The 26,853-nt window shown below is 38.5% G+C and overlaps 1 non-coding gene across 1 annotated transcript; it reads left to right on the plus strand.

The window, feature by feature from the left end:
• Positions 1-9,313: 9,313 nt before the first annotated feature.
• Positions 9,314-9,419, plus strand: LOC118978512 (U6 spliceosomal RNA). The gene has a single exon (XR_005064726.1). It is a non-coding gene; the product is annotated as a U6 spliceosomal RNA (small nuclear RNA).
• The last annotated feature ends 17,434 nt before the right edge of the window (positions 9,420-26,853 follow it).

The raw sequence follows: 26,853 nt of genomic DNA on the forward strand, positions 1-26,853 counted from the left end.
GTCAGGGCACATGCCTGAGTTGCAGGCCAGGTCCCCAGTAGGGGACACATGAGAAACAACCACACCTTGATGTTTCTCTCCCTCTCTTTCTCTATCCCTTCCCCTGCAAAAAAATAAGTAAATAAAATCTTTTTAAAAAAGAATAAGAAGAAGAAATGAAAATAAAATGGCAATAAATGCACATCTATCAGCAACTGAATCTTAAAAACAAAATAAATTAACAAGCTAAACAGAAACAGACTCATAGATACAGAGAACAGTTGCCAGAAGGGGAATGGGAAATGGGCAAAAAAGTTGAAGGGCTTGAGAACTACAGATTGGTTGTTACAGAATAGTCATGGGGATACAAATTTACGGCATAGGGAATATAGTCAATAATATTCTAATAACTATGCATGGTGTCAGATGAGTGTGAGATTTGTTGGGATGATCACTTACTAAGTTATGCAATGTCTAATCACTTGGGTATACACCTGAAACTAATAAAATAATCTATGTCAACTGTAATTAAAAATAAAAAATGATAAAGAAAATTCAAACTCTAACTCAAAAAGATATTTGCACTTCCATATTCATTGTGTATTATTTCAATAGCCAAGATATGGAAGCAACCTAAGTGTCTGTAAATGAATGAATGTGTAAATAGGATGTTTTATATGCATAAATGGAATATTATTAACCCATAAAAAGAATGAAATCTTGCCATTTGTGACAATATGGATGGATCTTGATGGCATTTCGTTGAATGAAATAAATCAGACAAATCAAATACTGTATGAGCTCATGTATATGAAGAATCTAAAAAAAAACAATAAAATAAAAAACTAAACTCAAAGATATAGATAACATTTGGGTGTAACAAGTGTGTGGTGAGGGGTGAGCCAAATGGGTGAAGAGAATCAAAAGGTACAAACTTTCAGTTATAAAATAAACAAGTCATGGGGATATAATGTATGGCATGGTGATTATAGTTAATAATACTGTATTGTATGTTGCTAATAGAATAAACAATAAAAGTTCTTATAAGGAAAAAAGTTCTATTTGTGGTGATGGATGTTGTTGTCATTGTTGTGATTATTTTACAATATATACAAATAATCATGTTATTCACCTAAAACTGATACAATGTTATATGTCAATTTATCTCATTTTTAAAATAGTAAAAACCTTTGTGCATTAAAGGACACTACCAAGAGAGTGAAAAGACGACCCACTTATTAGGGCAACATTTTTGTACATCTGAATTAATATTCAGAATTATAAAGAATTTCTACATCTGGCTAGTGCAGCTCAATGAATTGAGCACCACCCTGTGAACCAAGGGATTGCTGGTTTGATTCCCAGTTAGGGCAAATGCTTGGGTTGCAGGCTGGGTTTCTGGTTGGAGGCATGTGAGAAGCAACTGTTTCTCTTCCACATTTGATGTTCCTCTCCCTCTCTTCCCCCCTCCCTTTCCCTCTCTGTAACAACATAAATATGATTTAAAAAAGAATTTCTACAACTCAACAACAAAGCCCAATTCAAAAATTGGAAAAGGATTTGAGTAAATACATGTCAAAAAACAATATACAAATAAGCACAGGGAAAGATGCTCCACAACATTAGTCATTATAAAAATGCAAATCAAAATGACAATGACATACCACATCACTCCAGTTAGGAAGGCTATCACCAAAAAAGAAAAAGAAAGAAATGTTAGCAAGAATGTGAAGAAATTAGAACTCTCAATGCAGTGGTGGTGGAAATGTAAAATGGGAAAGCATTCATGGAAAACAGTTTGTCATTTCCTCAAGAAGTTAAACAGAATTGCCATAGACCAAGTAATTTTATTTCTATTTCCACCAGAATTGAGAGAAGAGACTCAAAGAGATACTTGTACACAAATGTTTAAAGTAGTATTAGTTACAATAGCCAAAAAGTGGAGGAAAAAACCCAAGTCCATCAACATATGAACAGATGAAATATAGTATATACATTCAATGGTATATTAGTCACCCATAAAAAGTAATGAAACTGACATATGATACCACATGGGTGAACCTTGAAAACATTATGCTAAGTAAAATAAGGCAGATACAAAAGGACAAATATTGTGTTTCCACTTAGATGAAGTACCTAAACAAGGTAAATTCATGGAGCTATAAAGTAGAATAAAGGTTACCAGGGACTGCAGGAAATGGGAAAAGAAGAGTAATTGTTAAGTGAGTACAGAGTGTCGGTTGTGGGATAATGAAAATGTTCTGAAAGTGGGTAGTGGATATTGTTGCCCCAAATTGTGGATGTACTGAATGCCACTTAATTGTAAACTTAAATATGGTTAAATTGGTAATTTTATGTATATCTTCCCATGATTAAAAAATAGAGTAAAATTTTGGATATTGTAAGTATTTTGGAATGTTAACTTGTCAAATTCAAGTTAGATAAAGGGTGGAAAATAAGAGGAAAAATATTCTAAAGAAGAGGATCAATCCAGGAGGTTCAGCATCCATTAAGTAATTCAAAATAGACAAAAGATCTAAGAGAAGGAAAGAAATTTTCAATATATATGAGAAGAAAACTTCCTAAAATTAAAGGATTCAAGAGCCCAAATTCAAAGAGTTTATTGGATTTCAGTTACCTAGGTTCTTCACTTTGAAGTTTTAACATCTTGGGAATAGAGAAATGATCCCCAAAGTTTATGGCAGTGTGAGTGCAGGGGGATAACAGGCCACATATATAGTATCAAAAATGAAAAATAATATTAAACTTTTCCATTGTAATATTAAAAGCTTAAGGAAATTTTTAATTTTTTTAAAGTATTTATTTATTTTTAGAGAGAGGGAAGGGGAACAAGAAAGAGAGGAAGAGAAACATCATGCATCCCCTACTGGGGACCTGGCCCACAACCCAGGCATGTGCCATGAGTGGGAATCAGACTGGCATCCCTTTGGTTCACAGGCCCATACTCAGTCCACTAAGCTACACCAGCCAGGGCAGGAAATTTTGAAGTATCTTCAAATTTCTGAGTGAAAGTGTACCTCAGAATTAAAATTTTATATATAAAGATGTGAAACCAGAATACATATTTTCAGACAGGTAAAATCTCAAAACTTCACCTTTTAATTTTGGTCAAGGTGGCAGAGTACATAAACCCTGTGCAAGTTTCCTCCCACAACTGTACCAAAATTACGACTAAGCTACAAAACAACCATCACTGAGAACTGCCACAAGACTAACTAAACATAAATCCTGTAATTAAGAATGTGAAGAATAAGCCATGTTGAAACTGGTAGGTGCAGTGGAGATGCAAAATAGGCTGGTCCTACACTCCAGTGTCATAATTGATAATACGAAGGGATATCTCTGTTGAGGAGGTCCCCCCACTAAGAAGTGAGGAGTCTTAGCCCCACACCATGCCCCCCACAGCACCAGAAAGTCCTTTTCTTTTTTTTTTTTTTCAATTAGCAGTAATTGCACCTCAGATAAACCTCACTGGCTATGTACTGCCACTGCTCAAAGCTAGTCCTCATAGCTTCTGGCTGAAACACCAGTGGTCATAGTAGCTGAGGGTTTGGGGCTGAGACAGAGGCCTTCTGGAGATCCAGGTGTTCTTCTTAAAGGGCCAATGCACAGTCTTATTTGCTGATGGACCCACTCACTCTGAGCTCTTATGCTAGAGAAGCAGCTCAAAAAGCAATAGGATGTATTAAGAGAAACTGAATTGTCTGGATTCAGGGCAAGGGCTAGAGTGGCAGGTTTCTTTCAGAAGTGCTGGCAAAGCCATTATTCCCTTATTGAGCACTTTCCTCAATCCAGCATGCAGACACAGGCAGGCACCACATCTGAATCTTCATCAGTATGTCTAACATTGTTCACCCTGTCTTAGTGATACCCTGAGACCCCACTCCACCACCTTTCAGACCCACCCAAGCAGCTTCCAGTAGCTTTCCAGTAAAAGGCCTGTCTTGGATCATGCTGTAGAGTTTCCTAATATCTCTCAGTTTTACAAACTCCAAACAAGCAGCACCTGGCCTAAACATGCTCCATACCTTTTGCTAAGTAGCCGCAAGCCTGGCACTAGTGGCAGCCAGCCTCGTTTTACAACTTAGCCACTTCTAGGCACCTGCAATTGCAGCATGAGCAGCATCCATCTACAGATCACTTTGTAGCTCATACCAAATGACCCCAGGCCAGGCATAGGCCATGGCTGACTTTGGCCTGCACTAGAGCCTCTTCCTAGAATGCTTAGAACCAATACATCTAGTGGTCAGCATCAGACCACAGTAGAGCACTAGCCAACCACCTCCACAAATGACTCACCAAAAAGGCAGACTCAGCGGGCATCAGAGCCCTGCTAAAGTAAATCAAAGCTCCATAAGATCAGCCCCTGCACAAGAAGCTCCTATACTGTATTGATGGCCATTCCTCACAACCAATCATCCTGAAGGTCAGTCCCTCCCATTCATATGCCAACAGCAATCAAGGCTCAACTGCAATAGGAGGTACACACACCCCATACAAGAACACACCTAGAGCCCTAGCTGGTGTAGCTCAGTGGATTGAGCGCAGGCCTGCGAACCACGCGATCGCGGTTCGATTCCCAGTCAGGGCACATGCCCGGGTTGCAGGCCAGTTCCCAGCAGGGGACTCATGAGACAACCAGTTCCCAGCAGGGGACTCATGAGAGGCAACCATACATTGATATTTCTCTCCTTCTCTCCTTCCCTTCCCCTCTAAAGATAGATAAATTTAAAAAAATTAAAAAAAAGAACACACCTAGAGCACCCAGCTTGGTAACCAGGAGGACTGTGCCACTGGGCCCCACAGGACATTTACTACATGAAAACACTCTACCAAGATCAGGAGCTGCAGCAGCTCTACCTAAACACAGGGAGACCTTCTATGCAAAAGGAGAAAACAAAGAAATATATCCCAAATGAAAGAACAGACCAAAACTCAAGAAAAAGAAATAAACAAAATGGAGATAAAATCTGCCAGATGAAGGGTTCAAAATATTGATTATAAGGATGCTCAATGAATTCAGGGGAAGACTAGATGATCCAGCAGAGAGATAGGAAATATAAAAATAGAGATAGAAAGCAAAAAAAAAGAACCAGTCATATATAAAGAATACAATAACTGAAATGAAGAATACATTAAAAGGAATCATCAGTAGACTAGATGAAGCAGAGGGTCACATCAGTGATTTGGAAGACAAAGTAGCAGGAAACACCATATCAGAACAGAAAAAAAAAAATCCCCCCCAAATGAGGATAGTTTAAGGATTTTCTGACCCAATATCAAGTGTACCAACATTTTCATTATAGTAGTGCCAGAAAGAGAAGAGAGAGTATGAGGAATTGAGAACCTATTTAAAGAAATAATGATGGAAAATTTTCCTGACCTGACAATGAAAATAGACATACAAATCCAGGAAGCACAGAGAGTCCCAAACAAGATAAACCCAAAGAAGTCCACACCAGGTCACTTCATGCAATAATTAGAAAGCCTAAGGTTAGACAAAGAGAGAATTTTTTTACAATTTAATTAATTTATTTTTAGAGAGAGAGGAAGGGAGGGAGAAAAAGGAGAGAAATATTGATGTGAGAGAGAAACATCAATCAGTTGCCAAAGAGAGAATTTTAAAAGCAGTAAGAGAAAAGCAGTTAGTTACCCACAAGGATGCTCCCATAAGCCTGTCAGCTTATTTCTCAACAGAAACTTGGCAGGCCTGAAGAAATGGCACAAAATACTCAAAATGATGAAAACCAAGGAACTACACCAAAGATTACTCCACCCAGCAAAGCTGTCATTTAGAAGCAAAGTACAAACAGCTTCCCAGATAAGAAAAAGCTAAAAGAATTCATTATCACCAAACCAGTATTCCAAGAAATGTTAAAGAAACTTCTTTAAGAGGAAGGGAGAAAAAAGATTTTAAAAATGTGAATAATAAAATGGCAATAACTACATACCTATCAATAATTACCTAAATGTAAGTGGATTAAATGCTCCAATCAAAAGATATGAGATAGTTATATGGAGATGCAAAAAAAAAGATCTATACATATGCTGCCTATGAGACCCACTTCAGATAAAAAGATGCACACAGACTGAATGTAAATGGATAGAAAAGATATTTCATGCAAATGGAAAATTTAAAAATCTGGGGTAGCAATATTTATATCAGACAAAAATAGACTTTAAAAGAAAGGCTATAACAAGTGAGAAGCAGGACCCAGCAACTCCAATTCTGGGTATTTATCTGAAGAAACCCAAAATACTAATTCAAAAAGACATATGTATCCCTATGTTCTTTGCAGCATTGTTTACAATAGCCAAGATATAAAAGTAACCTAGATAGCCATTGAAAGACAAGTGGATAAAGAAGAGGTGGTATATGGATACAATGGACTATTACTCAGACATGAAAGTGATTGAAATCTTGCCATTTGTAGCAACATGGATGGACCTGAAGGGTGTTGTGCTGGGTGGGGTGGGTCAGACAGAGAAGAAAATGTGCCATGTGATTTTGTTTATATGTTAAATCTGAAAAAACAAGATAAGTGAACAGACAAGGGGGAAGCAGACTGGTAGATTCAGAGAACGTTTTGATGGTTGTCAGATATGAGGGGATTAGGGAGTGGGTGATAAACAGAAAGGGATTGAGATGTGCAAATTGCCAGTTATAAAAACACTCACTAAGATGTAAAGTACAGTATAGGGAATACAGTAAAAAATATTGCAGTAATTATGTATAGTGCCAGCTGAGTACTAGACTTATTGGGGCGATCACTTTGTAAGTTATATGTGTCTAATCATTAAGCTGTATAATTGAAACTAATATAATATTGTATGCCAACTGTAATTGAAGAATTTAAAAATATTTTTTAAAACTGTACCTCTTATATATAATTTCATGAAAATGTTAATCAGAATGCCATCTATCAAAATGAGGACATTAATCAAAAAAAAGAAAGAAATTCCAGAAAAAAATTACAATATAGTAGAGTGGAAAAAATTGGAAGACTGAATAAAAAGGAATAGAACAAGTCATGATTGGAGCAGAACAGGAAATAATTCTTGGGAGAAATCTCCACAGGGAAATAATGGAAATTTTAGAAATCTGATGCCATGGACCACATGAAAAACTATTTTTAGGAGATGTTTGAGGGTCTAGGAAAACAATACTCAATAAAAAGAACAAGAAACATATGAAATACAGAGCAGTCACCATCCATAAGAAAAATTGATTTAGAGAAAAAGAGAAATATAATCTTAGGACACTACTTGGTTCAACAGCCAGTAATATTTACCTACTCCAAGTAATGTAAATATTGAATGTTGAATTCATAATACTTTAGCTATGTTGAGAGAATAAAGGGAAGAGCAATACAGAGGAATGGGATATTAGTGAGAAGAATGCTAATCAACCATACTAGTAAGTTAATAAATAAATGGGTAAAAAAAGAGGTGGTAATATATGAATGTCACTTAGAAATATGTAGCCAAATAGCAGATGGAGCTTAAGAATTGTAAGTGGTTGATTTTGGAGAAAGGAGTGGAATAGGGAGGGAAGGAGTAGTAGAGTGCTATTTTTATTTTAAGACTTTTAGCACTATTAGATTGTTAAAACCATCTGCATGTATTAGTTTAGTAAACATAAAAATGAATAATTTTAATAAATAATTTCAACAAAAAGATAAATGATAATATGATAAAAGAACAAAACTGTTAAGTATCCAACTATCAACAAATATTAATATCAACAAATATTAAGTTCCTACAATCACTAGCAAAATGACACCACTGCACTAAATTATATATCCAGCAGATACCCTTTTGGTTGGAAGAACTTCTTACAGTAGAACCTTCCTAGTCTCTTCTTTATGCATGTTAAGCAATGTTCTTGCTTAACTGCTGTGCATTGAGCTGTAGTACAGAATAATTATATAAGGTATAAAATGTTTTGAATAAAATTGCAGAGTCCAAATGTCCAAAGTAACAAAATGGCCTCAATAAAAGAGCAATCTGGAAAAGGTATCTCCCTGACCAGTGTGGTTCAGTTGGTTGGGCGTCATCCTGTAAAGCATAAGTTTGGGGGATTGATTCCTGGTCAGGGCACATACCAGGGTTGCAGGTTCACTGCCTTGTCATGGTGTGAGAGACAACTGATTATGATTCTCTCTTATGTTGATGTTTCCCTCTCTTTCTCCTTTGAAAGAGAGAGAGAAAGGGAGGGAGGGAGGAGGGAGGAAGGGAGGGAGGGAAGGAAGGAAAAGGAAGAAAGGAAAGGAAAGAAAGGAAAGAAAAATTCAAAGGAAATCAAAGCATCTTGTACCTAATTTTCATATTCCAGCTATTATCCAATCTATATTGATAAAATGATTTTTGGAAAATTAAATTAATTCCAGAAATCAATCTCTCTAGTTTTCCTTTGTAGCATTATAGTGTTTTCCATCAAAGTACAAATTAAAAATTGACAATACTGCTTTTGTATGGGACACTGTGGTGAATGAGAGGCTGCTCTTGGTCTGGAGAGAAAAAAGAAAACTGTGGTTCCAGCTGCTCTAGACCCAAGCTGACAGCACTAGAGTGCAGTGTATTTGCATGCCTGTAACCTGTACATGCCAGGTCATTGTACCTTGGTGCATCAGTTAGTTCTAGTGTAAGAGATGCAAATTAATATTTGCATGTTCTAGTCTACGAGATGCAAATTAATATTTTTTTCCTAATATAGAAAGACCTGTATTTAAAGTTAGTAGAGGTAGAAAGGTATAAACTAAAGAAAAATAACAAGGTTTTCAGGATATTAAGCAGGAATATACATATATATATATATTCCTGCTTAATATACATTTCAATATATATATATATATTCCCACTTAATATATACATTTCCTTGCTGAATATATATAATATTATATATAATATATATCATAATACATATTATGATATATATTCAGCAAGGAAATAGTTTTAGAAAAGAAAAGGGATTAAGGAAACAAACGTGCTACATGCTAGGCCCTAACTGGGTGCTTTTAAAAATTGTAATGAATAATATGTATTAGTTATTATCCCTAATTTAAAATGAAGTACATTCAAGCCCTGGCTGGCATAGCTCAGTGGATTAAGTGCGAGCCTGCGAACCACACGATTGCAGTTTGATTCCCAGTCAGGGCACATGCCTGGGTTGCAGGCCAGTTCCCAGTGGGGGACTCATGAAAGGCAACCATACATTGATATTTGTCTCCTTCTCTCCTTCCCTTCCCCTCTAAAGATAAATAAATAAATAAAAATATTTTTTAAAAATTTATCCTAAAATGAAGTACATTCAGTGCTCACTTGACAGCACATATCCTAAAATTGGGACAATACAGAGAAGATTATCATGGCCCCTGCACAAGGATGACAAAAAATTTTGTGAAAAAGAAAAGAAAAGAAATAAAATAAAATACATCCACTTTCCAAAGTACAAAAAGAATGGTAATTTGAATCTGCCTTTATGACTATAAGATTGAATTACAGATATTAAGCACAGCGCCAGCCAGTTCATAATACCTTCTCATGAAAGCTTCTATAGCCCCCAATGATTTTTTAATCTGTCCATAATCATTCTTCCTCCTTCTGTTAAGAGAAGTGCATCATTCTGGGTTCAGGGGAAGGAGAAGAATGACTAATAAGTGTTAGGATAACAAATTATCACATGCTTGTAAATAATATTATTTATTGCAATTAATCACATGGTTTTAAATGATACTTATAACTGCCTTCTTCTACTTGTCATTACATGTTGCCATTTTTCTCAAATGCTTGTGTTTCCTTATCTGATAACATGATCCAAACCTTTATTTCTGAAGAGTCTGTGCTATTATCAGTCCTAACTTTACTGGTTTGCTGCAGTGTTCCATTGATTTTTATCATAGGATATGGGAGTACTAAGAGGTATCCCAGAGCATCTTCTGTGTTCCAGACATACTTCTCTCTTTTTTAAAAAATATTTTATTTATTTATCTTTAGAGGGAAAGGGAAGGAGAGAGGAAGAGAAACATCAATGTATGGTTGCTTCTCGTGCATCCCCTGCTGGGAACTGGGCCCTGCCGGGAACTGGCCTGCAACCCAGGAATGTGCCCTGACTGGGAATTGAACCACAATTGTCTGGTTCACAGGCCCGCGCTCAATCCACGGAGCTACACCAGCCAGGGCCAGACATACTTCTCTTTATATCATTATGTAGCAACAACCTACTTTCACCTTAATAGTATTAATTACCTCATACAGTACTGTAATTTCCCTCTGCCTGTTGGTTCACTGAGTTGCCCTAAAAGCCAGGTAATTTCCAGTTTAATGGAATTAATGTGTCCATTTGTGGAATATTTTTCTTTTGGTAACTGATACCCCCAGACCAGCAAAGCCTGAAGTTGGGAGATAAGAAACAAAAAATTCACTAGTGGAACGTTAAGTATAACTACAAAAGAAGATACAGCCATTTCCAGCCCTTGATTTTGAGATTTATGAATCCAAATTTTGTCACATACTCAGAGCATATACTGCAAACGGGAGGACATATCTCAGCCCCACCCTGTTGAGCCTTCAAAAGGCCATTCTTGGCTTCCAATTTCAGCTCAGAGATATAAAGAGATGGAAACAGGGTCACCCTTGCAACAAGAAAAATAAGCTGGACATTGAATGACTCTTCTTGAACCTATATGAGAACTACAGTTACAGACCAAACAGCCACCTGAAATCTGGAGAGATACAGAGAAATACCAAGATCTGACCACTTCATTACCTTGGGCAGATGTTTCCAGATGTCACATAGCCAGTAAGAAGATGCAGCTAGAATTTTTCAAACCAAATTGTTAAGGTTAGATGTGGGCTAAAATAAGAGTGATGCTCCCGAGAGACACAGACCTGTAGGGGATTGCAGACTCTTGTAGGTTTTTCCTCCAAAAATCCAGTTAGGCTCTCATAAGGAAAAGTGGGGAGAATCCAGAGAAAGAGTCCTTCACATTGCTGGCCGGGGGAGGACAACAGCAGCCACTGCTGAAACCCAACTCTCCTATCTCTTCTATGGAACAAACACTTAGTTTTCGATAGAAAAAGCAACAAAAATTATAGGACAAAAAAAATTCTCTACCCCTAGGAAAAACAAGAAGATATGCTAGGCCTAGTACTACATTTCCAGGAGAGAAAGGGGCACTTATGAACCTCAAGACTCAAGTTTATAGTGACCACTTAAAGCTGTGTCATAATCTGAACGTCATAGGATGTCTCCCTCTTTTACCCACCACCATATGTTAAAGTGATTTGCTTTGTAAAATAATAGTAGAATATGGCTAGAAGAGCTAAAAAGACAGATTCTCTTTGGAAAGTAGTGCAAAGGAATACATTATGATCAAAATTAAAAAAACACAGTAATGGAGATGAAAAGTGGCTTAGATTAGCTCATCAGTAGACTTGGTAGAAGTAAGCAGAGAATAAAAATCTTTGAGGATAGGTCTATAAAAATTAGCCAAACTAAAATGCAAAAATAAAAATAGAACAGAACAAAATATCCAAGAGATGTGAGACAACATCAAATGGTCTGATATATGCATAATTGGAATCACAAAGGGAGAAAAAAGAACATGGCAGAATATTTGGGCAAATAATGCTTAATTTTTTAAAAATTAATGACAAACAGTAAGTCATAGATTTAAGAAACTCATCAAACACCAAGCAGAATAAATATCAAAACCACATATCTTAAGTATATCATATTAAAATATCTGCAAACCAAATATTTTCAAACAAAAATGTTGAAGGCATCCAGCAAAAATGGTACATTACCTATAGAGGGACAAGGCTTAGAATTATAGCACATGTCTCATAAGAAACTCTGAAAGCTGTAAGAAAATAAAGTAATACCTTTCAAATGCTAAAAAGAAAAAAATCAACCCATAATTGTATACCCAACAAAATTACCCTTAAAAATGAAGAAGATATAAAAATGTCCTCAGACGAATAAAAACTGATTCTATAAGATTAACATATCATGATGCTTCATTTGCTATAAACTTAGTTCATTGGCCAGAAGCAATATTCCTTGGAATATTGTGATTAAGGCATCTATAAATACATGGATTGTGGTGGTTTGGACAGAAGCATTTCAAAAGTTCTGCTTTCAGACAGATGTAGTCAGTCTCACAATGCCTAGTCTCACAGTATTGCAGATAAATGGATACATTATACACACAGGACAGAATTCCAAATCTCACTTTCATTGTGTTTGAAACCTGAGATAAACCCAAACAAAATAAACTTACAATCCAAACCCAACAGAGCACATTTAAATGCATCAAAGCAATGTCTCTTATTCGAGTCTCCTGACAATGAAAAAGATATGCACTTTCTGGGACAAAAATAATATTTCAGTCTCCATTAATTTTTGACTGTATAATGTTCAACATAAAATAAAAAGCCAAAGACATACAAATATGAAGGAAAATGTGACTTGTAACCAAGAAAAAATATAGCCATTATAAGCAGATCCAGAGAGTGACCTATATATTAGACTTGGGAGACAAGGACTTTTAAATCACTATTATGAATGTGTTAAGGGAAATAGATAAAATGGGCTTGAGTAAAAAGGTAGGCTTGCTCCAAAAGGCGGGCTTTTTTGAAAAAAAAAAGTGGATTTGCAGAATTTTCCATTTCAGCGTTGGGTTATCTCCTCCTTCTGTCAGGTTGTCTCACAACAATCTCTTGGGCTGTGGCTGTGGGGGCAAGATGGTGGTGTTGCTCATTACCACCACCCCAGGAAGGTCATATAGCAGCCAAACCTTAATAAATGGTTGACATCTGCTAGGGAGTAGGTGGTTAGAAGGGAGATAACATCAGCTACCTCTCCATTCTTAGAAGGGAGTGGAGGGGGGTGACATTCTTGAGGCCAGCTTACCTGGCTTTCCTTCTGACCACCTGGTCTTAACTTGGCATCCTGGCAACCCAGTATTTTCTATTCCCCAGGCCCAAGTCCCTATTCTGTCTTACTATCTTCCAGCTACTCTATCCTCAGCATGGACCTTTCACCTCATTGGTCTAAGATGGATGCTTGAATGCTAGACATTATGTTCACCTTTGTCTTGTGGGAAACTATGTTCATGAAATAGCAGCCTCTAACTATCATGCAAGGCTATCACAGAGGTCATGGAACAAAAAGGCCTGCAGACCAAATAAAGATGCTTGAATTCTGTGGTTTATTAAATCAATTGAAAACACAGAAAGAGAAATAAGGAAAAAGAGATGGGACCATTTAAAGGGTTTTTGTAGTTATGCCAGGCCCGCCTGTATAGTCTCCCTATCTTAAGATCAATTTATTTGGAATCTTAAATACATCTGAAAAATTCCCAAGGTTAAGACACTCAGGAAATAGTATGAGCACAGAATACAGTGAAGATGGAAGGTTCGCACTGCCCGAATCCTGAGATGTACAATGTTCGTATATCCTTTCTCACCACCACATCAGTCCTCCCCTTTGATGGTGCAGTTGTAAGGAGCAGAACTGGAGTGTGAGCAAGGGCACTTGGCAGACAGAAGGGGTCTGGAACTGGCACACTCATCTACTCTATTAATAAGAGGTAGATGTGAGTATGCCCTGCTACAAATTTTAGTTCCCTAATTAGTCCGCTGAACAACTATGTTATTTATGTTTGTAGGACAGAGAATATGTGAGGCCAAAATGGACCATGATGAATATGTATTAGTTCCTACTCATAACTGTATTAGTTCAAGTTGCTGTGTAACAAAGCAAACAAATTTGGCAGCTTAAGACGATAACCATGGAGACAACTGTACTTGAATAACAATTTTTTAAAAGATTTTATTTATTTATCTTTAGAGGGAAAGGGAAGGAGAGAGGGAGAGAAATATCAATGTACGGATGCCTCTCGTGTGTCCCCTGCTGGGAACTGGCCTGCAACCCAGGCATGTGCCCTGACTGGGAATCGAACCACAGTTGTTTAGTTGACAGGCCCGCACTCAATCCACTGAGCTACACCAGCCAGGGCTACAATTTTTTAAAAAGAATAAAAAATTACGGTGACAAAAAAACAATAACCTTTTATTAGTCATACTTTTGTAAAGTTGAAGTCTGGCAACTGCATGATCAGAGTCTCTGTTCAAGGTGTCACAAGGCTGAAATCAAAGTTCAGCTGGGCTGAGTTCTTATTTGAGGCTCTGTGGAAAATCTGCTTTCAAGCTCATTTTTCTTGTTGATAGAATTCATTCAGTTCCTTGAAGCTTCAGGACTGAGGTTGTTGTTTCTTCACTGGCTGTCTGCTAAGGACTGCCTGCTCTTGGCTCCTAGAGACTGGACACATTCCTTGCCACGCTTCACCCCACCCCCCCGTGCCCCACCCATCTTCAAAGCAGGAATGGTACATCAACTCCTCAGGCTTTGAATCTCTGGTTTTCTGTCTGGTACCTCTAGACGCAGACTTAAAAGGGCCTTGTAGTTAGGTCAGGCTCGCCTGGGTAGTCTCCCTATCTTAGTATCAATAGATTTGGTACCTTAAACACATCTGCAAAATCCCTTCACAACATCACTTAAATTAGTGTTTCATGAATAACTCAGAGAAAATATGTACATACCAGGAGCCAGAAATTTGAGGGACCATTTAAAAATTCTGCCTGTTGCAGTAGCCAACTTAAGAATGACATAGCTGTCAGCCTAGATACGTGTGTGTACTTTGTGTCTTGATCTTTTCACCCTTTTCCAACTATAATAGCATTGTTTTTCTGTCATTACCTACATATAACTACACATAACTACATTAGTTATATGTAACTTTAACATGTCTTACAAGTTACTAACTTACTTAAAATCTAAATTTAGCCCTAGCTGGTGTAACTTAGTGGATTGGGCACAGCCTGAGAACCAAAAGGTCACCGATTTGATTCCTGGACAGGACACATGCCTGGAGTACTGGCCAAGTCCCCAGTTGTGGGCGTGCGAGAGGAAACTGATACATGTTTCTCTCCCTCTCTTCCATCCTTCCTCTCTCTCTCTAAAAAATAGATAGTCTTTTTTAAAAAATCTAAATTTAATACAATTTATAAATTCTGCCCATGTCACAAGCTACTTGCTTACACATTACCTACAGTTAACACATCCTATGAATTTCACCTAAAACTCCTACGGCACAAGCTTACCAAGTATTTTGGCCTAATTTTTTTTATGTGCTTCAAATATCTCATTTGTTTATCTTACCCTGTATGGAAGAAAAGAATATTCTCAAATAAAGAGCAAACAGTCATCAAGAAAAAGAAGTGAAAATGGTATCCTGCCTCCGCTTAAGGACTTTTAGAAACAACATTTCTGCTTATATTCTGCTGGACAGAACTCAGTCACACGGGCATACCTAGTTAAAGAGATAAGGAAAGTAGTTATGTGCCTAGATAAAAACTGGGTGCTCTGTTACAAAGGAAGTAGTAGAGAAAGAAATTGTGAAGAACAATTAGTAATTTTTTACAATTAGTAAACACCAAAATGACAATATTAAATTTGATGTGGAGACTATGGATAAAGCCCTCATTGTCTGTAGCTGGTAATGATTTAGTAACTAGTATTTATGATTTATGACTTACATTTCCCTTTGTTTACATTGTATTCATTGCCTCCAGCAGCATTTAAGCTTGTATCATTTCTACCCCTCCCTTCCCTTTCCTCCCACGCCTACTCAGCCCAGTCCCACTGGAGTGACTCATATCTTCGATTCTGAGGGAAACGGTCATTTGTGGTCCTCCCTGTGCATGTATCTGCTGCTCTAGTGCCCCTAAATAATGGCAATAGGAGATGACCCCAGAAGTTCCCCAGGATTCTCGATGTGCTCTTCATTTCACCCTTATAATCATGATCCATCGTCCATCTAAAATTCTTACCTCTTTTTCTGCCTCTTGCTCTGGTGGCATGAGCCTGAAGTAGCCAGGTAGCAGTTTCTACTTCAAACTTCCTTTTGCTATTAACACATCCCATCTTTTCCACAATGACTAGATCTTGAGAGCTAAAAAATTTGTGGTTTAAAGTTCAAGAGACAAAAATTCTAAAAGTGGATTATTAGGTATGATCACGAGCAGTATGCAACGAAGCATACTACAGTTCTAACTCTTACATCATATCTCTAAGCCCACATTCTGGCCAGTGCAATTAGTGACATCCTGGATCCTAAGGAGTTAGTGTGTCAGGTCACAATCAGTACCAAATAGTTTACAAAAAATTTAGCCTTTGCCTTCCTCTGGTGTGTGGTGTTACATCATCCTGTCTGTGGGGTTCCTCATCTCTCATTCATCTGGATATTCTAGTTTTATAAATTTATTTAAGTCAGAGAACTGCCTGAGAGTCTATTATTTTATTACAGTGTTAGATCCAGTATTTCTCTGAAATACACATTGAGCAATATATTAAGCTGGTTGTCAAATTTTTTGTGCGTATTTCACTGTTCTGAAGCCAAAACCATTGATTCCTGGAGTGAGGTGTCTTTTGGAAGCACTCGTGTTACACTATCTAATTTTCTGCACTTAAAAAAAAAAAATCTTTGCAATTGCCGTGCCTGGATCACTACACCTATTTTATTTTGTTAATAATTGCCACTTGGGGCAGGCCACCTGGGACTCCAAATCCTCCAATACTATAGTTACCAACAACCTCTTTTGGCTTCCGCCTCCATATCAGTTGGTATGAAAAACTGGTTTCCCATCCCTATTCTCAAAATATGTCCTAAGGACCACATAAATAAGAATCCCCTGGGAGGTCTGTGTAAAATAGCAGACTCCTAAGCTGGTCACAGTGCTATAGAATCAGGCCAGGCATCTTAAATTTAACATGTTTCAGGTAAGTCTTAATAGTAAAAACCACTCCCTAGATGGCTTTCTCTTAAAAATTGACATCTAATGGCTAGAGAGATGAGTGAATAATTAAACCCTGATGAAGAATTTGGTGAGGTCGTGAAAAACCAGGATAGTATTGCTTCTTGGGGAATGCTCTGTGTTCCCTTTCAACATAAAACCTGGTGAAGAAAGTGAGGCCAAAGAGTTAACGCATTTTGAAATCAGAGCTAAAAGGAGTTAGGCTGCCCTCTTAGCCAATGTTCTATACAGAAAGACAGGCTCTTGAGATAGACTGGTTACTAACGGCCAAAAATAAGTTTCACATCTGATACAAACATCAGTAAATATAAAAATTATTCATATTTTTTGTGGGAGTCATGGAGTGTGGGAGTTAGAACCTGATCTGCTTCAAACTCCATTTCTCCATTTTTAGAAATGTAACTAAAAGTGTTCCCATTGAAGTAACATTAGCACTTATCTGCTTAAAAGGAAATTAACTGTTAGAATTGTGACCTTTCCTAATAAATGAAGGGAAAATTCTCAGTGGGAGCAGGTTCTCCCCGGCTTGGGATTCTAGCATTCTGCAAAATGAGGAATAAGTAACTAAGAAATAAACAAAAGTCTAAAGAAGAAATAAATTTGAACTCATTTTCTTCCACACTTTACTCTGATTCTCTTTCCTGTTAAGAAATATTATTCACTTCCGGCCAAGATGGAGGTGTAGGTGGAAATACTGTGCCTCCTCACACAACCGAGTTTAAAGACAACAAAGTTTTAGTAACCAAAACACAGAAAATTGAACTGTACGGAAGTTCGACAACAACAAACCATTCATCCAGACTGGTAAGAGGGATGGAGTCAGCAGCTGGCCAAGCGGGTCGGGCAGGAAAACTCAGCTGGACTAACCCAGGCACAGGCAGTGGTTGGCAGATCCCAGGCATGGCGTTGCAACAGGCGGACCCAGTGAAGACGCAAGGCGGCAGGTTGACCACAGTCACACATTCACGCGCAGATAAACCGGGTGAAGGAGCGAGCAGTGAGACAGACCATGCAGGCCCCAATGGCGGGAAGCAGCAGAGAGGACCGCCATTGCCCCTCTTTGACCCCACCCCCACATACAGCGTCACAACCCAGCAACTGAGTTGCCCCACCCTGGTGAACACCTAGGGCTCTGCCTGTCATACACAACAGAGGGAAACAGACCAAAACATTATGGCTCAAGAACTCAAAGCCCCAGAGCCAATAACTCTAAGTGACCAAGAAATAGCCAACCTATCAGATGCACAGTTCAAAATACTGGTGATCAGGATGCTCACAGAACTGGTTGATTTTAGTCACAAATTAGAGGAACAAATGAAGGCTAACCTAAGTGAAATGAAGGGAAATGCACAGGAAATCAATAGTGATGGAAAGGAAACTGGGACTCAAATCAATGGAATGGACCAGAAGGAAGAAAAAAGTGACCAAACAGAAAAATATGAAGTAACAAGAATTCAAAAAAATGAGGAGAGGCTTAGGAACCTCCAGGACATCTTTAAATGTTCCAACATCCGAATTATAGGGGTACCAGAAGGGGAAGAGGATGCGACAAGTGGAACACTTATTTGAACAAATAATAAAGGAGAACTTCCCCAGTCTGACGAAGGAAATAGACTTCCAGGAAATCCAGGAAGCTCAGAGAGTCCCAAAGGAGTTGGACCCAAGAAGGAACACACCAAGGCACATCATAATTACACTAGCCAAGATTAAAATGAAGGAGAGAATCCTAGAAGCAGCAAGAGATAAGGAGAGAGTTACCTACAAAGGAGTGCCCATCAGACTGTCAGCTGATTTCTCAAAAGACACGTTACAGGCCAGAAGGATCTGGAAAGAAGTATTCCAAGTCATGAAATCCAAAGACCTACATCCAAGATTACTCTACCCAGCAAAGCTTTCATTTAGAATGGAAGGACAGATGAAGTGCTTCTCAGATAAGGTCAAATTCAAGGAGTTCATCATCACCAAGCCCTTATTATATGAAATGTTAAAGGGACTTATCTAAGAAAAAGAAGATAAAAAATATGAACAGTGAAAGGACAGCAAACTCACAGTTATTAACAACCACACCTAAAACAAAAGCAAACTAAGAGGACAGCTAGATCAGGAGTGGGACCATAGAAATGAAGAACACATGGAGGGTTAGAAACAGGGGAGTGGGAGGAGGAGAAGGGGGGAGAAGATACAGAAAATAAGTAGCATAGATGGTAGGTAGAAAATAGATAGGGGGCAGGGCAAGAATAGTATGGGAAATATAGAATCTAGAGAACCTAAGAATGGTGGTCATAAACTAAAGAGGGGGAATGGTGGGGGAGGGGGTGTGCAGGGTGGAGGGGAATGAAGGGGGGGAAATAGGACAAGTGTAATGGCATAATCAATAAAGTATATATTTTTAAAAAATAAATATTATTCAAAACTTGCAACTTAAGCAAAAGGATGCTTGCATGTTCTTTCAATGCTGTACTTCATCCTGTTAAGGATCTCTCTAGTTCTAGGATTACTATGGCTTAGGACTGAAAGTACATATATCCCCTTGTAGATTTTTTTCCTGGCAAAGATGCAAATAATTAATGTTCTCTAGAACAGATACCATTACAGGTTAGAGGATTATTGACTGGTTGGGTTTTAGCCACTTTTGTCTCAAACTTAACAACTTATTTCAGTATGTCTTTCCTCATAATTTATTACATGGTTCTTAATTTCTCTAATTCTCCTTTAAATCAGCTTTACAATTTTGCTATTTCTCTCATTAATGAAATACATAAATTATTAATGGTGTCATTCTATGTGTGTTTGAACAATTTTTAACATTTTAGAAACAAAATTATACTTTGACAGTTAATGGAATTTTTTCCACCTAGATGGCCAAAGTGGACTCACCTATTAGAACTAGTGAAACAGCCTTGCTCAAGAAGTGTGCCTCATGGGTTATGAGGACATTTATCTTTGTAATCTTCAGAGTGAATCCCAAGCGAAAATACAACTTCACCTTCACTGATTCTCTTTCAGCTCCCTCTTTTTTTTCTTTTTCTGATTCTGTGTTTCGTTTTTGTTTCTGGTTCTTGGCCAAGTTTTATTCCAGTTCTGGTTTGTACATAGCTGGTAAATTATTTCATTAATAACAGCAGCGATTAGAAATCCAGTATTATGATCTGACCTTCTGGTGATCTCTGTGGATTTGGTGGCAATTTATTCTATGTTGAATGGGATATGGCAGAGAATTTAGTTTGTTAATGATTTTGTTCACTTATGAAATAGCATGTAAATTGAAATGAATTCAGTAAATATGTTGTGTCCACTGCAAAAAATTACCTTTGGATATCTGGACTGGTGAGTTTTTTGTTCAGGGTTTACTTTTTACCCATGGGTAAGGTTGTAGAATTAAATCTGCAAGCTCTCAGGATGTCTTTGTGTCTGTAATTAAAAGTAATTTTTTATATCTTATTTCATAAGTATGAAATAATATCCTACCTTTGGAGTATACAAGATGGGGCAAAAGTAGGTTTATAGTTGTGAGTAGTCAAAACACAGAGTGTATTCTTGTGTCATTATGAACAACTGTAAACTTACTTTTTGCCCACCCTGTATTAATGAATATGATTATAAAAGCTCCAAAGTTAAAGGAGCGCCAACTTTTTTGGTTTATAAAGACTAAAAAACTTACAACCTATAAACAAACACAAGAATTCCAGGGGAAAACCATTGAATACTTTGAAAGTTGTGGCCTTTTAAGAAGAAACAAATCTCATAAAAATACTTAGCTTTGGATGTATTTTTTATATAAGAATCCAAGACCATGGGACTATGGTGAATTCTTAGATAAATGGGGCTAGTTTGACGGTTTGGTTTTTAAAAGAACAATATATCTTCTTCTTTTTAAAAAAATATGAGATGTTTTCTGTATTGATTTTTGTTTTTCAGAGACACAGGGAGAAAGAGAAACATCACTTTGTTGTTCCACTTATCCATGCACTCATTCATTGCTTGTCTCTTGTAAGTGCTCCAACCAGGGATCTAACCTGCAACCTTGGTGTATCAGGATGATGCTCTAATCAACTGCTATCCTGCCAGGGCAAAAGAACTATATATTTTCTTTAATTTGATCAGTGGAAAATATAATACAAGCATTTAAGATTATGGAATATACAAAATTATGTATTCAACTAAGTTAAATTATAATTCCGACAACCTTTTTTCATATCAACAATTGTGTTCTGTAGAATGTCAATGTAACCAAAATCTCCCACATTCTTAGTTATCTTTAAAATACTTAAGTAATTAGTGGTTCACCTTTGATTACCTGAATAACTTTTAAATATGATAGAATACTGAAACATTGGTCACTCAATATAATATATATTTGCATACTTTTGCCTTTTAATGTTTGTGTGTTATTAAGCAGTTGGAAGTCTTCATTTTTTGTACCTTAAGAAAGTACCTTAAAATAATCTATGTATACTGTATATGTGAGAGTCACCATATTCATTTATGGTTAGACAGTTCTGCCAAAGAGGCTCTGGTTTGTGTAGCATTGCTGCACTCTGGCTGAGGGTGGGGAACAGGAGGGGCCACCAAGGGATAGAGCTAATACATGGGAATGGGACCTGGGAGCCGCTTGTGCACCAAGCCATCCTCCTTGGGGACGGAAGTCAGAGGTTCAAGTACTGAGGATATGCAGCTGGTCAAAGAACACCTTCAGGAACTGCAGGGGGTCATAGTGAGGACACTGAGTTTCCTAGGCAGCGTCATGTTGCACTTCCACCAGGCGTGGGAGGCTGTGTTGCTGAGGTAACCAAGCACATACTGTGTGAATTCTCTGCCCTGCTCCCCCAACTCCTGGCTTGAGCTACCTACCTGCCCAAGGGGCATCCTGTCTCTGGCTGAAGATGCCCCACCCCTCATGCTAAGGCTGCCCTTGGTGCTGCCTGAGAGGTCATGCAGGGTTTCCAGAGTTCCTTTGCTTATTATGCCTTTGGTTTGGTGGCTGTCAGTGGACCCCCAACTTGTGGCATGCAAGGGCTAGGATACGAGGAGCATGGAGTTGACAAAGCTCCAGGGAAATCTCTGCACCCCAAATTATGGCTGGGGGAGGTTCTTACACCAAGTACAGGCAAGGCTAGCAAGATAATTGGGTAATGGAAACAGTTCTCCCTGCTCTCGGCATTAAATTGGGGGTAGTGCCAGGGAAATGTAGGCACATGCACCAAAGAAGTCAAAGTGGTCCAGGGGGAGATGCTAGACCAGACCAAGAGGCCTGTCAGTCTAGCTTGGTTAGAGAAAGGATTGGTTGGCAGGTATACCCACCCAAAGCAGTTAAAAGCAATGATCCACTCCACATCCAAACTAACAAAGTCCCAGGGGGACAAATAAATGCTCTCTACTGCTCTCTGGTTTGCTGGCTCATGACCTGCACTTGGACAGTTGACTCATCTATTGTCTCCATAGGCCACGTGGCCTTAGCAGCCACATGACCCAAGGCCTTCAGGAGGAGTTTCTCTTGCTTGAGGCTTGCTGGCTCTTGACTTGAAATTGCACGGTACACAGGCCTGTTCTCTCCATAGGCCATGTGACCTTCGAAGTAATGTGGCCCATGGCCTCCTGGAGGGCTTCTCTCTTGCTTTTTTCAACCTGATGATGCATTTGCCATATGTATGGACACTCTTTCCCAGCAACACACAACCTTGCCGACATAGCAGCCAAATGGTCCCTAGCCACCTGGGCTCCCCATGCAGCCTCCAGGAGAGAGCCTGAAATGGACAGCAGCTGGGAACAAGCTAAGCTACTTGGACTGCTTAGCAGCCTGTGGGCTCCAAAAGACTGTGTTTTAAAATGGAGTAGGAACTCTGAACATTGCCTTTGTCTTGGCGCTGTGGAGGAGATGAGCTTTTCGATAGGAGTCCACCATTTACCCTGATCACTTGCAGCACCAGAATAAAACCTCTTTCCTTTTATACCAGCAGCTGCCTCACGAATTTGACTTTTGTGGCAATAGGCAGCCAAACTTCTGTTTTTTGTTCAGTAACATACTGACATGCTAAAATGTTTACACATGACAGGTATTAATATCCAACCTCATGATTCTTGCTGTGAAAGAGCAGTTAGATATATTTTATATGAAGTATAAATATATTTATACGAATATCCTTCACAATTTTATATGAAGTATATTAGTAACAGGCACAATTAAGACTACAGGTAGTTCTTACTTTGTACATTTTTCACATGCATGAATTTTATTGATGACGTTTTGCTTTACCATGTGTATCATTTCATAATTTTAGTTACTGTGAGATAATAAAAAATATATATCAATCTCTGCTCCTCAGTCTTGGCACAGGGCTCCTGACACCCTTGTAATTTCCTGGATGATAGTGTAACAGGATAGTAAGGAGCTAGGAAAATGCCTAGGCAAGTGGGATGGGGAGACTGAAACAAGAAAATGAAGGCTAAACAGTCTGAGCAACTTACAGCCAGCTGGTGAAGCTCTTATATTCCCTAACCAAGGACATTTCAGAGAAAATGGTTTGTACTTTTCTTTTCTAACCAGAGAATACATAGCTTAAATCACCCTGGTCTAGGGAAAATAGACAACAGAGACCCAATTAATACCATTTGTGCCAGCTAAACGCAAGGACAGATGAAGTCAGGAGAACAAAAACAAAAACCCCATTGGAGCCAGGCAGACCCAAGATAAAAATAAAACAGTAAAGCAGACCAAAGAGTAATCCTTAAGCCCACCTATACTCTCATTTTGATGCATCAGCATATTAAAAATGCATATGGAAAGCTGATGAATATTCCGCTGAAACCCTCCCCTAAGATTCTCACACACAGAAGAGAGATAAAAGCCTTCAGGACAAAGACTCATGGTGGCACCCTAGAGAGCATGCCCATTCTCCTTCCTAGGCATGAGCCTTTTACTTCCTTTTAGATTCTAAGCGTGTTCCCATGAGACTTGCAACCAGGGGAGCAGTAGGCAGCAACAGCTCATCCCAGGCTTACCCTCTGTTACCGTCTCCAAAGCCCCCTATTTCTCTGACTTCCTAGTGAGCTAAAAACAGCCCCACTTTAACTCACTTCTATCACTCTGACCTTCACTTCCCAGGGAGCTAACAGCAGTCCTGCCTTGGCTCACTTCTTTCCTAAAACATTTCTAGGAAGCCAAAGCAGAGCACTGTCTAGGCTCTCTCCTGTTGCTTCTTCTACTCTAAGTCCTTCCTTCATTTTCACTGTTCCCAGCTTTAATAAATATACTCTCAAAAATCACCTGGACTTATGAAATCTTTCCTGCACAAAGTCAAGAACGTGCACACTACAGGCCAGCCTGAGACAGACCTGCTCCAGGCCAATCCCTGTCTGTTAATAATAGAAAATATGTATTGATCTCTGCTCCTCAGTCCTTCATTCTCTTGAAAAGGAAGAAGGGCTGAAAATAGAGTTAATGATTGATCATGCATGCATGACGAAGTCTCCATAACAATCCTAACAGTATGGGGTTCAGAGAGCTTCCAGGTTGGTGAACACATCCGCATGCCAGGATGGAAATACACCCTAACTTCCCAGGGACAGAAGTATCTATGTACTGGACACTTTCATACCTGGTCTGATGTATCTCTTCATCTGCCTGTTTATCTGTATCCTTTATCATATTCTTTAATAAACTGGCAAATGTGTTTTCCTGAGCAGTGTGAGCAGCTTTAGCAAATCAAATCCAACGGGGGCGGGGAAGGTGGTCACAGGAACCTCTGATTTGTAGCCAACTCAGAAGAAGTTGTGGGTAACCTGGAATCTATTACTTGCAATTGGCATCTGAAGTGGGGAGCAGTCTCATGGGATTGATCCTTTAACCTGTGGGATGTGATGCCATCTCCAGGTAGTGTCAGAAGTGAGTTAAATTGTAGGAGACCCAGCTGGTGTCACAGAATTGCTGGATATGGACAAAAAACCCCCAAACATTTGGTGGCTAGAAAGTGTCAGAAGTGAAGTGCTCTGTATGAAAGTAAAGGAGAAAGACAGGAAAAACTAGGTTTTTCCAACATAGTTTCCATGTGTATTAGTTTCCTGGGGCTATTCTAATAGAGTACTACAAACCAGGTGGCTTAAAACAACAAAAATTTATTCTCTCAGAGGTCTGGAGGCTGGAAGTCCAGTTTTGTCAGGGACCTCACTTCTTGCCTCTTTCAGCTTCTGATAGCCCCAGATGCTCCTTGGCTTATAGCTGCATAAGTCCAGTCTCTGCCTCCATCGTTACATAATGTTCTTCACATCTATAATCACATGGTTTTTTATAAGGGCATGAGCCATATTGCATTATTGGCCTACTCTATTCCAGTATGACCTCATCTGAACTCATTACATCTTCAACAACTCTATTTCCAAATATGGTCACATTTTAAGGTTAAGACTTCAAATTATTTTTCAGGACCACCATTCAACCCACAGCACCATGGTTTAGTTAAATAACACCAGTTCCCCAACAACATGTTTTAAATTTCAGTTACCATGGTATATTAACTGTGAGTAATGGCATCAAGTAAAAATTTTGCTGATAGGTATGGTCATAAACAAGACAACAGACCCCAAAATGGAGTTGCTTATGCTGTGCCCTAGGTCACCAAACAGACTTCACTAAATTTACAGTTTGGGCTCTCAGAAATGGAATATTAAACCAGTCAATCTGGGATAACCTGTTCAGCACTAGTTGGGTTATCTTCCTGAGAGACCCCTGCCATTCCCTAAAGGAAAGCAATCTTGCCATAACTGCTTTTTTTGCCTAGTACAACTTCCTTGTTCCTGATCCCTCCTGCCTATAAAAGTGTTTAATTTTTTTAATTTATTGATTTGAGAAAGAGAAAGAATGGGAGAAAGAGAAAGAGAGAGACCTCAATTTGTTATCTCACTTACTTACGCATTTATTGGTATGTGCCCCGGCTGGACATCAACCCTGCAACCTTGGCATGTGGGGATGACGCTCTAACCAATTGAGCTACCCAGCCAGGGCAAAAGTCTTTAATTTTATACAGCTTCTCAGACTACTTTCTACCTGCTAAATCTGAGGCTGCCTGATCTGAGTAGATTTTATTCAAATAAACTCTTAAAATTTTTAGTACGTGTCGGTTTATCTTTTAACAGTCTTTAGTATAAAAATTACTATGTAGATAATAGATGCTTATCATCATCAGGTACCAATCACGTCATATCTTTCAAAATCTGCCAGTGATGAATTACTGTGCATATCATGGAAGTGGCAATTTCAATAAACAGCTAACACCCCTAGTACTAAAACAACAAAGGGAAGAGGTTGGAATTATTACAACTTAGAAATTTATAGGAGAGGTTTGGTGGAGCTAAAAGCTACACATCTGCAAGAGTGCTGAGGGGGCATCAGTCAGCTAATGCCGGCATCTTTGAGGGTATTGGAGGCACATGAAAATTTATTCTGTCACAGTTGGAAAATTGCAAACTATATTCAATTGCTGCTACAAGAAGAAACCCCTGCTTGCAAGGTGAAGAAGCACTGCTGGGGTGTTGTTTAGAGAACCACAAGCAGACAGGAAGTAGACAGGAAGCAGACAGGAAGCAGACAGGAAGCAGACAGGCAGGGAAAGTCCTTCCCTTTTCCTCTAGCCTTGCATGCACTCTCTCTACCACCCCTACGACAGGCACTAAAATAGAGACATCTAGCAAAGCAAAAATGTTGTTTGAAGAATCCTAGCTTAAGCATCACAAAGCAAAAGACAAAAGGATGTATTTGGGGATGGGATAACTTAATAACTAGTGCACTATTCTAGCAGCAGAGAAATATAACCTAAGTAATAGTGGCAGAGAAATATAACCAAAGTAGTAGAATGTATTTTATTTATTGAGGGAAATTAAGAATAGCTTTCTCCTCATGTCCCTGCATAACTAAAAATGTGAAAGATCTAATGACAAAATTTAAATGGTTACAGAAAATTGTAAATGAGATGCAGAATG

This window comes from Sturnira hondurensis, unplaced genomic scaffold (assembly GCF_014824575.4).
Source record: "Sturnira hondurensis isolate 20B ecotype Veracruz unplaced genomic scaffold, ASM1482457v3 Scaffold0021795, whole genome shotgun sequence".
Lineage (NCBI taxonomy): Eukaryota > Metazoa > Chordata > Mammalia > Chiroptera > Phyllostomidae > Sturnira > Sturnira hondurensis.